Here is a 15,796-nt window from a genome sequence, read left to right on the forward strand (position 1 = left end):
TCAGCTCTTCCAGGGAGACCAGCCTCCAGAAGGTACAGAGGGACCTGTGGTGGTGGATTCAAGTGGGGACGAGTTAATACTTTGTGAGGATGAGGATGTACACACTGAAGAGGGTGAGGAATCGGTGGATGAGGAGGATGAGGATGACATCTTGCCTCCATAGAGCCAGTTTGTGCAGGGACACATTAATTGCCAGCTTGTTTTGTGGGGGCCCAAACGAACCAATCATTTCAGCCACAGTTGTGTGGCAGACCCTGGCGCTGAAATGATTGGTTTGTTAAAGTGTGCATGTCCTGTTTATACAACATAAGGGTGGGTGGGAGGGCCCAAGGACAATTCCATCTTGCACTTCTTTTTTTTCTTTGCATTATGTACAGTTTGGGGCCTAGTTTTTCAAACTGCCATCCTGTCTGCCACTGCAGTTTCACGCCTAGATGGGTCACGTGTTTGTGCCGCCCACTCGTGTCGCTTAGCATAGTCATCCAGCTACCTCGGTGCAACGTTTTGGACATAAAAACACTATACGAAAATAACGGCATTGTGAAGAGGGGCCACAATGACAAGATCACGCGGCCCTGTCCCCGGCTTCGCCCCCAAATGTGATTGATTTACAGTATGTATCCCTGATACCGCCAAGTGCTCGTAAACGTCTCTCTCTGAACCCGCCTACAGCATGCAGCAATTGTTTTACGAGGCGATTAGTTATGAAAAATGAATATCCCCCTGAAGCAAGGGGTTAAAGAGGACTGTTACTTGCACAGAGCTTGGCAATATGGTTGGCCATTGATAGTTAGCAACCATCGATGGTGAGTGTTTTCACCATTAATGGGAGGCCACGATGGTAGACATCGGTGACTAATGCCCCATAGCTAGTGCGTCCCAGTCATGCACATTACGCAGTTATGCACCAACTGCGCATAGATAAATCATAGATGGCTTACCATTGATAGTTTCTTAATGATAGTGAAAATTCATTGACTATCGATGGCAGAGTAGTTGATGTTGATGATCAGCCCTACTTATTGCACAAGAAAGGAGACTGAGGGCCTGATTCAGACCCGCTCAAAAGCGCATTGCGCTCGCAAGCGGGTCGATGGTGGCCGCGTGCGCGAGCCCCAGAGCGAGCGCAAAAAGCGCTCGCTCCGAGACTCACTACAAAAGGGGCAGATCTCGATGTTGATCGACAGCTCGCCCCATTTTGTAGGCGTGGCTTCACAAACGGAGGCGTTCCCAAGGGAACGCCTGCCGTTTGTGGGCAGCCCCACTGACATCACCAGTGATGTCAGTGAGAGAGCTTCCGGCTCTATTTGAGCCAGAAGCTCACTGGGGCTTGCGGCCACGAGACCCTACCACAAGTGTCTCGTCGCAAGCCCGACGGTCGCGATGGTCTTGACCATTGCAACCATCATCATGGCCGCTCGCTATAGCTGTTGGTGGTCACCCACAGCTATGCGAGCGGCCAGGAGGCCGCTCCTAAAAAAACAAGCGCCTGCCCTGATTCAGAGCGAGCGCTCGCTTTTTGTGAGCGCCTCTGAATCAGGCCCTGAGGGTAAAGAATATGATTTTGCTTTTAAATGATTATCCTTTTAATACATTGGGCAGAGCTCAATAAATATCCGACACCTCGCTACCACTAACGCTAACACTACTAAACGACACAAAGTAACTGCTATGATTTAGCGTCACTGTAAATGTATAACCCCATTTCTCACTTGTACTGAAGATGCCGTTATTACTTTCACTGCAGGAGACTTACAGTATGTCCCTATTTAGTGAGATAATGGGTAAAGCAGCTTAAAATTATCAGCAGCTTTTGTCATTTTCTTTTAGTCTATTTTCTCCTTATTTATATAAAAATGTATATTCCAGGACAGACCATGTCCCAGACAATACTATTATAGGGCGTGTAGAGGTACTTTTATCAATACATTGGGGGATTTCAAATTAGACCCGAACATTGTGTAACAAGATCTAGGGGGCCCCATAGCTACATTTTCATGGGCCCCCTTAGATCTGCAGCCCCCTTCAGACTCCCCACCCCTCACCTTACCTGCTTCGTGGTCACGCTGCGCAGGGCAGGCACAACTTCTCTCCTAGTCGGCTCCATCTCTGTCTTCTCACAGACGGATGCTGGGAGGAGGTGGCCACTCCTTCTCCCTGTATCAGTCAATGAGGAGAGCTGGAGGCGGAGCCGACCAAGAGGACTCGACCATAGAGGGGACGTGACCATGGAGCAGGTAAGTCGAAGGGAGTGAGGAGACTGCGGGTTGGCCACGGACCGATGCCTGGCACCATAGGTGCAGGGGAGGGCCAGGCCCCGGGTCGGTCCGTGCCCCATAGCTGCCACACCCCCTACACCTATGGTAGTTACCCCACTGGAAACTAATGGATCCCCGAGGGCTATCCAATTAGCCCCAAAGTCTGCCCGACGCTGCAATTTATCAGTTTTTTTTTTTCGAGACTTGATACATCCTGAAAAAAATCTACGATAAGTGGCGTTTCCTTACCCTGAAATGGCGTAAACACATAGGTCTATGAGCTTATCATGTTGTCATGTTTTCAGGAGAAATATCCTATTATTTCTGATGAAATAATAGAATAGGGTGAAAAAAAACATCTGTGGAAAATGGGGATAATTGGCGAAAAATGAATTATACATATACAGACACAACATGGTTTCAAAAAAGATATACAATGGTTTAAATAAATATATACAACTGCATAAAAAATTCAGACCTGCGTGGGTTGCAGCAAAAATGTAAAATCACTAAATTAATGGTTGAAAAACCAGTCCCTGGCTGGTAATGGTGTATAAGTGATTACCTTATTCACTGTTGTAGTTCAAAGATTACAGAGGCAGATGAGATACCAGGGGTGATGTTCCTGCAGCTCCTATAGCCAGCTGTGCCCAGTTATAACTTCTGTACAAACAAATGCAATTCTCTTACAGGAAATGAAAGTGAAAGCAGCCAGATACCTTATTCCAGATACTCAGCCTCTCCCGTCACCTCACGTCCTCAGACGTTCTTGTACTTTTCCAATTTAGATTGTTTTTGGGTTCCTCCTCTCCCTGTATTCAGGCATCAGTCTCATCTCCAGCTGACCCACTTTGTGTCTGCTCCCCACTCTCCTCCTGCACACCCACTAGTGGTTGTGACCTCAGAAGGGGAGGAGCTTCATAACCCTCATCGCTTGTCACTGTGTAACAGAGATGTAATGCTGCCCATCCACTAGCAGACTATAGAAATGACAGCACGATGACAACATTGTAATCATGCAGTCGTTTCTATGTGATGAGCCTGCACTGAACGACTGCGCGTTCAGTGCAGGCTCATCAATCATCTGGCAACATGCTGAATCTGACGTTATCGTCAGATTGTATATAACACAGAAAAGAATACCTAGCGTTTAATAAAGCAGGGGGATCAGACAAAAATGTCGCAGAAAAATAAGGTGATTGTCAACCTTACAAAACAAATAAGCAAAGGAAAACTCCCTTACAAACTTACAGGGATGAAGCTAGGCATTCTGTCACCCATGGCAAAGACTCAGCTGTGTCCCAGCACAGACTCTAAAGCGCAGTTTTCCATTGGTTATCGTCAGGTTGAGCAGCATGTTTGCCCGATGATTGATGTCGAAAACGACCAACGGGCGCGCGCATCGCTGGTCGTTTCCGACTTTGAAGTGCCCGATTTGCGGACGATTTGCAAGCGATTGGACGATAACGGAGTCGTTATCGTGCAATCGCCTGTCAAAATCTTCTAGTGGATGGGCAGCTTTAGTTTGGAGTGGGGAGGGCAGTGCAGTGTGTGAGCAGAGCTACAAGGTTCTGCCAATAAAATGTTTTAGATTGTAAGCTCTCACGATCAGGGCCCTCATACCTCACTTATACCTTCATCTCCTCCTCACTGCCTTACTTCGGGATCGGCCGCCCCATTGCTGAATTTGGGTATTATGACTGCTGATGCTGCGATGTTTATAAACCATGTCCATGTTCTTCAGTGGTCTGTACTGTAAGTCACTGTTTTATTGTTCTGTTCATTTTGTTTCTATACTCTGAAAGGTGCTGCGGACCCCTTGTGGCATCATATAAATAAGGGGGTTCAGAGGTGGTCGGAGCTGTAGATAATGTGGGATACAGTGGAGGGGGGGCATCAATTTTTTTTAAATAAGATTGACAACGTTTGGGCCGTGGAGGTGGGTGTTATTATAACATGTAAATCTATCTATCTATACACAAATACAGAAATATACGAAAGAAAACTACTGTATATTCACACACACATCCAAGGAAAACCACATCAAACCACTACAATACATATATAACAAAGTAGGATCCATATTAAAATTGAAAAAGCCAGAACCACATAAAATACATTAAAAAAGCCTAATCCACATGAAAAAAAAAACATTGGAAAAGCCAGATCTACCTAAAATACACTGAAAATGCCATAATCACATAAAATAGCTATAATGGCGATACAATATCACCATAACACTTGTGCAGTTTATATGGGGAAGCTGTCACTACCTGTTATTTTAACACCTGTTATTAAATTTCAAAGTTGTTGTTATATTTTATTCTACAGTGAGTTTTAAAAATCCCCATGCATGGAATGTGCGCCAAGCAAGTCTCCCCGCATGGAATGTGTGCTAAGCAAGTCTCCCCGCAGGGAATGTGTGCTAAGCAAGTCTCCCCGCATGGAATGTGTGCTAAGCAAGTCTCCACGCATGGAATGTGTGCCAAGCAGGTCTCCCCGCATGAAATGTGTGATAAGCAAGTCTCCCCGCATGGAATGTGTGATAAGCAAGTCTCCCCGCATGGAATGTGTGCCAAGCAAGTCTCCCCGCATGGACTGTGTGATAAGCAAGTCTCCCCGCATGGACTGTGTGATAAGCAAGTCTCCCCGCATGGAATGTGTGCCAAGCAAGTCTCCCTGCATGGAATGTGTGCCAAGCAAGTCTCCCCGCATGGACTGTGTGATAAGAAAGTCTCCCCGCATGGAATGTGTGATAAGCAAGTCTCCCCGCATGGACTGTGTGATAAGCAAGTCTCCCCGCATGGAATGTGCGCCAAGCAAGTCTCCCCGCATGGAATGTGCGCCAAGCAAGTCTCCCCGCATGGAATGTGTGATAAGCAAGTCTCCCAGCATGGAATGTGTGATAAGCAAGTCTCCCCGCATGGAATGTGTGCCAAGCAAGTCTCCCCGCATGGAATGTGTGCCAAGCAAGTCTCCCCGCATGGACTGTGTGATAAGCAAGTCTCCCCGCATGGACTGTGTGATAAGCAAGTCTCCCAGCATGGAATGTGTGATAAGCAAGTCTCCCCGCATGGAATGTGCGCCAAGCAAGTCTCCCCGCATGAAATGTGCGCCAAGCAAGTCTCCCCGCATGGAATGTGTGATAAGCAAGTCTCCCCGCATGGAATGTGTGCTAAGCAAGTCTCCCCGCATGGAATGTGCGCCAAGCAAGTCTCCCCGCATGGAATGTGCGCCAAGCAAGTCTCCCCGCATGGAATGTGCGCCAAGCAAGTCTCCCCGCATGGAATGTGTGCTAAGAAAGTCTCCCCACATGGAATGTAGACCCAGGGGGGCCCTATAGCAAAGTTTTCATGGGCCCCCATTCCTCGGCCACCGTCTTGGTCTCCGACCTCCCTCTCCGCACTCCCCCCCTCCCCTCTCCCTGATTTACCTCTAGTGGTCGCGTCCTCTTTCAGCATGTGCTGTGCAGGGCAGGTACACCTACTCTCCCGATCGACTCCACCTCTCCTCACTGACTGATGCTGGGAGGAGGTGGCCACGTGAGGAGAATTAGGGTTAGGCTGTGGGGGGGCGGGGGGAATATTCCGTAATCTGGATTTTTTTTTAGCATGACTGAGATAGTCAGTCAAAACTTTGCTTTTTGATGGTTAAGTGTGCACAAACTTTGTTTAAGGCACAAAATTAATAAAATATTGTATTAAATTACATTCAGGTCCTGTGTATATGATACATAAATGAATTTCATGTATGTACCCAAAATGCTGTATATTGAAATTGATGTATTATTGGTAACTGGTTCCTTCCTACTCAGAACCAGCTGCCAGTGTCAATGTCAGTCTTTATACAATGACGACATCTGTATCTAAGCTAGCCGAGGATGACTACTATCTACAAGGTGGGTGGTGAGCGCCAAGCCGAGTCTTTACCCTGGGTAACAGAATGCCTAGCTTCACCCCTGTAAGTTTGTAAGGGTGTGGCATGTTAGGTTGACATTTAGCATGTGAACATGCAGCATGTCTACACAGACGACATGTCCAAATGATAATTGTTCCTGGTGGCACAGCGGCCACTTACCTGTGTCTATAGGAGCTCCAGCGTCTTCTTTGGGGTTCCAGCAGCCATGTGATGTGCAGTTCTGTGCGATTATCTGAGGAGCAGCATAAGTATTCTGTCCCTATGCCAAATACCTACCCCTAACCTTCCCCTAGTGCCTAACCCTACTCCCCTCCCACCACCCGATGCACTTTAATAACTGTAATGAAAACTTGAATAGTTCTCAGAAGGTAGCAACCTATTAATGGTCTATACACAAAGAGGCTGCTACTGAGTCACGTCCGCGGGCTCGGACTGGGCCACCGGGGAGTCGGGTAATTCCCCGATGGGCCCCATGGATATTAAACTCCTCCTCTTTTGGAAAGGGGTGGGGCCTAGCAGGCTGCGATTCAAGGGGGCGGGTGGGGGCTTTACCCTGGTCCGTGTCTGCAACTATTGGCAGTTTCCCAGTCTACAACTTTATGCAAATGTCGCTACAAAGTCCTCGCCTGGCGTACATCCGTGTGTTCGAATATACAAGGACTGAGACGCCCACTCGCAAAGTCCGTAGATGCTGACATACTGCTTAGTACATCTTTAGATGCACATGGAAACTTGCACCAGCCCCATGGCAGGTGCTGTTTTTACCTCTTAGTATGGCCTCCTGTGTGAGCGGATGAGAGTCTATATACAGCATACTTGCCTACTTTTGAAAACTAGTTTCAGGAAGATTGCAAGTGGTAGCAGAATGTGCTGCGCTTCGCGCGGCACGCCACTGAGGGGGCGTGTCATAATCCGCCCAAAGGGCGTGTCTAGCTCCACCTATGGGTGTGTCTATTGTCACTCAGGATATAGAGATAAAAAATAAAAAAAATATATTTATATATATATAGAGTAATGTATATATGTATATATATTAGGGGTGTGCACTGGCCACTTTTCGTGTTTTGGATCTGGATCTTTCTTCGTGTTTTGGATCTGGATTGGTTTTGCCAAAACCACCCTTCCGTGTTTTGGGTTCTGGGTTTTGTGTTTTGGATCTGTATTTTTGAAAAAAAAAACCCATAAAAACAGCTAAAATCACAGAATTTGTGTGTTTTTCTGCTCCTATGCTATTATTAACCTCAATAACCTTAATTTCCACTCATTTCCAGTCTATTCTGAACACCTCACACCTCACAATAGTATTTTTATATCCAAAAGGTTGCACCGAGGTAGCTGGATGACTATGCTAAGAGATACGAGTGGGCGGCACAAACACGTAGTCCATCTAGGAGTGACACTGCAGTGGCAGACAGGATGGCAGTTTGAAAAACTAGACCCCAAACAGTACATAATTCAAAGAAAAAAAAGAGGTGCAAGATGGAATTGTCCTTGGGCCCTCCCACCCACCCTTATGTTGTATAAACAGGACATGCACACTTTAACAAACCAAACATTTCAGCGCCAGGGTCTGCCACACGACTGTGGCTGAAATGATTGGCTCGTTTGGGCCCCCACAAAACAAGCTGGCAATTAATCTGTCCCTGCACAAACTGGCTCTACGGAGGCAAGATGTCGTCCTCATCCTCCTCATCCACCGATTCCTCACCCTCTTCAGTGTTGTGTACATCCTCATCCTCACAGAGTATTAATTTGTCCCCGCTGGAATCCACAACCACAGGTCCCTCTGTACGTTCAGGAGGCTGGTCTCCCTGGAAGAGTTGATAACTCATTTTATGAACATCATCTTCTCCACATTTTGTGGAAGCAACCTCCTACGCCTTTCGCTGACAAGGTTCCCGGCTGCCCTAAACACTCTTTCGGAGTACACACTGGAGGGGGGGCAACTCAGGTAAAATAGAGCCAGTTTGTACAGGGACCTCCAAATTGCTTCTTTTTCCTGCCAGTACAGGTACGGACTGTCTGACATGCCTACTTGGATGTTGTCACCGATGTAATCCTTTAACAGACAGACGCACACTTGTCGCTGCTGCTTTAAGGATGCAGGTGCGGCTACAGCCCAGACATTTCACAAAGACAGAAAAAAAAGAAGAATTTTTTTATTGTTTGTGGAGCGCACTTTGAGGGTTACACCACCCTTTAACAGACAGACGCACGCTTGTCGCTGCTGCTTTGAGGATGCAGGTGGAATCTAGACGGGATTTGGAACCGGGGACACACTACCTCCATCAATTGTCTAAATCCCACTGCACTAATGGCGGATACCAGACGCATGTCTAACACCAACATAGCAGTCAAGGCCTCAGTTACACGTTTTGCTTCAGGATGACTGCTGTCGTACTTCATCCTCATCGCTAGGGACTGTTGGAGGGTCAATTGTTTAGTAAAAGTAGTGGTGTTCCTACTTCCTCTCTGGGATGATGAACAACTCCCAGCAGCAGCAACAGCACTAGGAGGAAGTTGTTCTTGATCTTTCCCTATTTTATTTTTATCGGAGAAAGTTTGGTCCTCCATTTATGTTATATTGATATATACGTGCGGCTAAGGCGCACACAAACACAGAAAATATTTTTTTATTTTTGCTGGAGAGTAGTGCGCTTTGTGGGTTACAGCACCCTTTAAGAAATGAGCCAGCCGGCTCTTTACTTATGGGACACAGGCGCACGCTTGGCGCTGCTCCTTTGTTGATGCACGTGCAGCCACAGTGCACACAATTCACAAATACAGAAAATATTTTTTTATTTGGTTTGGAGTGTACTTTGTGGGTTACAGCACCGTTTAACGGTCAAGCCAGCCGGCCCTTTACTTATGACACAGGCGCACGCTTGGCACTACTTTGTTGATGCACGTGCGGCTACTGTGCACACAATTCACAAACACAGAAAATATTTTGTTATTTGGTTTGGAGTGTACTTTGGGGGTTACAGCACCCTTTAACGGTCAAGCCAGCCGGCCCTTTACTTATGACACAGGCGCACGCTTGGCACTACTTTGTTGATGCACGTGCGGCTACTGCGCACACAATTCACAAACACAGAAAAAATATATTTTTTTATAGCTCTTGGGGGGAGCACCCCTGACGGACAGAGCACTACAGCACCCCTTTAGGACTGGGACACTGCAGAGGACTTTGGAGTGGACACAGCCCCTATGGACATCTGACTGCACAACACAGTCCAGCCAGCCCCTATGGACTTTGAAGTAGTGGTCACAGCCCCTATTAACAACAGCAGCACAGCACAACACAGCCAGCCCCTATGGACTTTGAAGTAGTGGACACAGCCCCTATGGACAACAGCCGCACAGCGCAGCACAGCACTACACTACACTACACAGCCCAGCCAGCCCTAACTCCCACCCTCCCTCTTCACTGTCCACAGCCGAGTGAGAAAATGGCGCCGACGCGGGTACCTTATATAGGATCCAAAACCTGCGAGACCCGGAAGGCGGGATGATGACGTTTTGCCTCGATTTCAGATCCGAGTCAGGCGGGAAAAGTCGAGCCTGACTCGGATCGGGGGGGTTCGGATTTCAGAAATCCAAACCCGCTCACCCCTAATATATATAATAGTAATGGAAGCCGGCACTCCCTGGCTGTGTCCAAAGGCAGCCACGTCCGGTGCCCTCCTCGTGGTGTACCTGAAGCAGTACCCGCATCAATTGCAATATTTGAGAGGTGGCACTCAGACGACTTTATAAGAAATCCTCACGGAGCCTGTATAATATCAACATTTCAGAACTTGTATTTATGTTCTTTTGTCCTTTATCTAGGATACATGCCTGTGACTCTCAGCACCCAGCCACCATGGGCTATAAATTTATATATATATGATGCAGTTTCCTTTCCTTTCCTTGATGTATAGGCCCCTGAAAGTGCACTCACTGACAGTGCACTCTCCACAAACTGCATGCAAATTCTCAGTGATAGCTTAGTGGGATGTTGAATTAAAACATTAATGGACTTAGTTGTTGATGTTGACACACACACATCTGGTCACAGCCATACAGAACTGCACTCTGAAAGGGCACTCACTGACAGCCATCCATTTATTGGCTGACAGTGAGTGCACTTCCAGAGGCAGCTCTGTATGCCTGTGACACTCAGCACCCAGCCACCATGGACAAAATAGAATATAAATGAGACGCAGTTGCCTTACTTTGGAGCCGGCCACCGTGGGGGGAAGTAAAGGTCAACGCGCACCACTGACTGCTGCCCGACACCCGATCACTGCAGCGCTGCTGTTACCTCCGCCGGGGGCCGCCGATGAAGCCGCGGACAAGCACACTACAGGTATGTGTGCACTGCTGACAAGCCGCCACCGCTACCTACTACCCCGCAGTGGCTGGCTTCAATAACATGGCATCACGCGACATGACGTCCCCCCGCAGACCCTGCCCCCGGCATTCCGAACTCGCGCATGCGCAGTCCGGTTTTAAGGAGAAACCGGGAGTGAATGCACACTTTGCGGGGCAGCGGGAGGCTTCACTAAAAATCGGGAGCCTCCCGCTAAAATCGGGAGGGTAGGCAACCATGGTATACAGAGACTGCAACACGCCCATAACACGCCCATAAGACAGGCCATCTCTATGCGGCTGCGCTAAGCCACCACCCAGGCACCGCCCACTACATTCTCAACACCGTGCATCCCCCGCGCGCCTCAGTCACCGCTTTCATACTCTGTGAGCACGCTATCTGCACGCATGCGCATTGCGACATAGATGCATGCCCAGAAGAAAACCATCTCTGCACTGTGTCCAACATCAGGAGAGTGGGAAATGCAGATTGAGGCCCAAAGAGTTTAATAAATGCCCACAGCAGGGGTGTTTTATGAGAGGAGGGGGCCCGCGTGCAGACTCAGTGCGGGCCCCCTCCTCTCTCTCTGGTGGTCCCGCTGTGCACTGTAGATTCTGGCTTAGTGCCAGAAGCTACTGCACATGTGCGGGTCTCTGGGAAAATGGAGCCCGCGCCATTTCCTCGGGGACAGTAGTACTGTGCATGCGCAGGTCACTGGGGAAATGTCCGCCGCCATTTTCCCAGTGATTTTTTATGCTATGCAGCACCGACTCGGCACTGCAAAGCAGCACTATGGAGAGGTAAGTATAAGACTGTGGGTGCAGGGTGTGCCCGTGTGCCCCACACACCATGCACCCATTGTAGATACACCCCTGGCTCACAGCTTCTTTTTTTTTTTTAACATGTTACTGTTTTTGCATTTTTTTACCCATTTCTTCTATACTTTCTTTTAAATGACTTTGTAAAGCTTTCATTATAGGATAGGATACCAGCGTTATGGGGGTTCTAATACACTTATATGATTCTTCAAGATAATTAAAGGGTCTCTCCCCTTTGTGTTACCATCTTAGTACAATTTAATATATGTAAATGTAAAATAATACTTTTTTAAAGCATACCTAATAAAATACAATTTTTTTTTAACTATTTACAGAACTGACCTCAGTGCGCCTAATATATGCTTTTTATATCGATAACTAGTAACTAAATTATTTATGTACTATATATGCTACTAATATTTTAGGCAATTTGTGCACCTCAGTACAAGAACTCACTTTCCTTTTTCTTTGTCATGTATCACTATTAGGAGTTCATATAGAAGCACTCCCAATAGGGATTTGAATGACCATACTGTACATTATTCTGACTCTAGGGACAATGGGCCTGATTCAGAGCCGTTCGCAATTTGCGGTCGTTCGTTCAAAAACAAGGGGTGGCTATTCAAATGATCCGTTCGCAAATTGCAGTCTGTTCACACCTCTAAGTCTAAACGAGCGAGCAAAACATACGCTCGTTTATTTGTTAAAAATGCCCCCTGGCCGCTCGCACCATACGTCATGTCCGCTATTTATTAGATTAATCGAGTACATCGCCCAGCGTATGAACTGCTCGCTATTCTTGTGGTTGGTTTTTGCTACCACAATCTTGCGAGCAGTTCTGGCTATAAAATAACCCAGTGACGTGGTCAATGACGCTGCTGTATTAATTATGCACACCCATAAAACGCCCGTTTTGACCTTTAAGCACGCCTGCGTTCGGATCTCCACTCCCCATTTTCAAGCACCTTCCCCTGTTACCACCCACATACGCCTCATTCTGTCACTCAAAATAGCAGGCATTCGCTATATTGCGAGCACATGAATTTCGGCCGCACTGACTGGTTCGCGCATGCGTATAACGATCCGTACGCATGCGCAGATGTGCGAACATCGCTCGGAACGAGCGTACTGCCGCTAGCGAGTGGCTCTGAATGAGGGCCAATGGCCTTAATAGAAACTAAATAACAAATAATATACTGTAGTCTAGTGTGTGTCTCTTTCCCTGGTGTTTTTTATACGGTTTATTCTGTCTAATTCCCTGTACCTCTTTTCCACCGCAGCAAAAACCCAGGTTATTGCCACGTTGGGCCGTGGTTCAATGGAAATGGCTCCTAGGAAAAAATACCGGGTCTCGAGCAGGGTTTTACACGTGTAAGACCCAAGTAAGGCTCAGTGGAAACTGATATCCCCGGACATAGCATAGGGAGAGCTTGTATTTCCTGGCACTTGGAGATGATGTAATCTCCAGGTGCTGGCAGAGGTAAGCCCCCCCAGTGGAAATGGGTTTCAAGCCCCTGTTCAGTGTCCCAGCCTGGACCCAGGATTTTGGTGGAAAGATTTGGTACATTAAAATCCCAGGTTTTTGTACGTGAATGCTCATTTGGTACTGTATGTCTGAAAACAAACAACCTAGGACGAAGTCTATACCAGGGTCGGGCTGAGACCCAGGAAGCCGGATTGATAGACCAGGCAATTTTCTGTACTCTAAAATCTGAATGGGGTATTACTGTTTTTACTTGATAAAATATTGTAACCCTGGTTAAGGGTTACTGAAGCGTATGAGATAGATATATATATCTATCTATTTCTACAAACCACCCTTATCCTGAGCCTATACAGAGAACTAAACCTAGGAAGTACTCATGCAGAGTCCCCTGTTAGTGGGACTGGATAATAGAGATAGAAAAAGGTCTGTTAGAGAGAGCTTAAGTAACTTTACGGTTTATATTGGAGAATTAGGAAAAGGCTGTACTGGATAGATACTTCAAAATACTACTATTGAAGTATAAAACATTCACATATAAAAACCTAGTAGTTTTTGTGGACAAAAAACTGTTGACAGCCTTACAAAAACATAATACCATTTATTACAATAAAAACATTTTATACAGTACCAATACAATTTTAGATGGTGCTAATTATCACCAAATGGTTTACAGGGTTCCACATTTGAACATGGATGATTCACCCAAGCATGTAGTCATAGTGATGTAATCACCGAATTAGGGGCCTGATTCTGACCCGGTCGCAAGCGCTGTGCTCTTGCAACCGGGGCGATGGAGGGCCAGTGCGCATGCGCACGACGGAGCCGGCTCCGTCGTGCACCTGCGCGAGACCCGGATAGCGACGAGCAATCCGTCGCTCCGGGTCTCGTACCAAAGGGGGTGTGCTGTTGATGTTGAACGCCTCCGTTTGGGGCCGGCCCCACTGATATGTCAGTGGTAGAGATTTCGGCTCTGCCAGAGGCGAAATCTCTCTGGGGCTTGCGGCAACGAGACCCTACCACAAGGGTCTCGTCGCAAGCCCGATGGTCGCGATGATCGACAGCTCTCCCCGTTTGGAAGACGGGGGGGTGGCTGGGCAAACAGAGGCGTTCCTGCAGGAATGCCTGCAGTTTGTGGGCGGCCCTACGGACATCACTCGTGATGTCAGTAGGTGGACTTCCTGCTCTATTAGAGCAGGAAGTCCACTGGGGCTTGCAGCAACGAGACACTACCGCAAGGGTCTCATCGCAAGCCCGATGGTCTTGAACATCGCGACCATCTTCCTGGCCACTATAGCTGTGGGTGGTCACCCACAGCTATGCGAGCGGCCAGGAGGCCGTTCTAAAAAAAAATAGCCCAGCCCTGATTCAGAGCGAGCGCTCTGTCAGAGCGTCCGGCTCTGAATCAGGGCCTAGGATCAAAAAGAGTTTCCCTACGCGTTTCATCTCCTTGGAGACTTCTTCAGAAGTTAATCTCTGTGCCTTCACATAAAGGAATACATATTGTAAGTTCCAATTGATCTCACATATACTGGAACAATAGATATTCTTAGGAAACACTTGGGTCTCAGCAAAAGGTGGCAGATTCGCACCTCAGATATTCAAAAGAGTCAAAATTCTGTATATACTGTATGTGATCAGTACTGGGTAGTTGAATCCCACCTAGGTAAGCAGAGCAGCACTTTCACCTTCTTTCCTTATGGATTAATAAAAAAAAAATAATAAAAAATTATATATATATATATATATATATATATATATACACGCACAAACAAATAATTCATGTGTGTGTAATAGTTAATATATTTACATCTAAAAGAAATGTTATTTAAAGTTAATATATTTAATATCTTATTGCAACTCAATTATAAAACATTTTAAAACATGTGTATTTAATAGAATGTAACATGTAAGGCATGTCACTGTACAGTAAGGGTTAATGTCCAGTATGTGGTTCACTGAAATTTGTGCTATGTATTGCTTGTGTACATTTTCTGAGATAACATCTAAGGCAGCATGAGGAGCTGATAGAAGGTGCTAGAAATGGCTCGAGCCCTCACTGAAGAAAACCCACTACTAACATTGGCAGAGTATGTAGGGGTTAGCGTAAGCACTAGGCGGGAAGGACAGGGGGCTTGCGGCCAGAGTAGGCGTTGCATGCCTCTGGGTCCAGTAGTATATAAAAAGACAGCCTGCAGTAGCTGCCGGCCAGTCTGCAGATCCCTCCCTCCAGAGCCTGCCCTCCTGTGTCCCGGGTAGCCTGTAAGTGGTGATGGGCTGCCGGGGCAAAGGGACAGAGCCGGCAAGGGAGCCAAGCCAGAGCTGGGGAAGCAGGTGGACAGCGGCATCCAAGTATGCAGCTCACCATGCGGCACTTTGGTGGAGTGACCGGTAGTGTTGGTCCCAGGAGCTGGGTCAGATGGAGCAGCAGCAGTGGTCACGACGGTGGACCTGCATGACGGGTTCGGCAGTGAGCAGAGTCTGTTAGGGGCCGGAGTCAAGGCACATAACTGCAGCTGAGTGGCTGCATTCCAGAAGGTGGGCACGTTTGCTCATGAAGTTGAGATGAGGCAGAATAGCAGCAGTAGCATCTAGCGGAGATGTGGAACCAGACATGAGAGGTGTCAGCTATAGGAAGGAGGCGAGCTACTGTAGAACCAGACATGACAGGTGTTAGCTGTAGGAAGGAGTCACGCTACTGTAGAACCAGACATTAGAGGTGTCAGCTGTAGGAAGAAGAGCTACTGTAGAACCAGACGACATGAGAGGCATCAGCTGTAGGAAGGAGGCGGGCTACTGTAGAACCAGACATGAGAGGTGTCAGCTATAGGAAGGAGGTAGGCTACTGTAGAACCAGACATGAGAGGTGTCAACTGTAGGAAGGAGTCAGGCTACTGTAGAAGCAGACATGAGAGGTGTTAGCTATAGGAAGGAGGTGAGCTACTGTAGAACCAGACATGAGAGG

The 15,796-nt window shown here is 47.3% G+C and overlaps 1 protein-coding gene across 1 annotated transcript in view; it reads right to left on the reverse strand.

Annotated features, from left to right (window-relative positions):
- The window catches only part of LOC148526752 (interferon-inducible GTPase 5-like), a 73,662-nt gene extending 70,537 nt beyond the window's left edge, over window positions 1-3,125 (reverse strand). The window contains exon 1 of the mRNA XM_088469847.1: window positions 2,978-3,125. The gene's annotated coding sequence lies outside the window, so the exon portion shown is untranslated. The remainder of the gene's footprint in view (window positions 1-2,977) is intronic.
- Between the last annotated feature and the right edge of the window lie 12,671 nt (window positions 3,126-15,796).

This window comes from Taudactylus pleione, unplaced genomic scaffold (assembly GCF_031769625.1).
Source record: "Taudactylus pleione unplaced genomic scaffold, aTauple2 ptg000094l, whole genome shotgun sequence".
Taxonomy (NCBI): domain Eukaryota; kingdom Metazoa; phylum Chordata; class Amphibia; order Anura; family Myobatrachidae; genus Taudactylus; species Taudactylus pleione.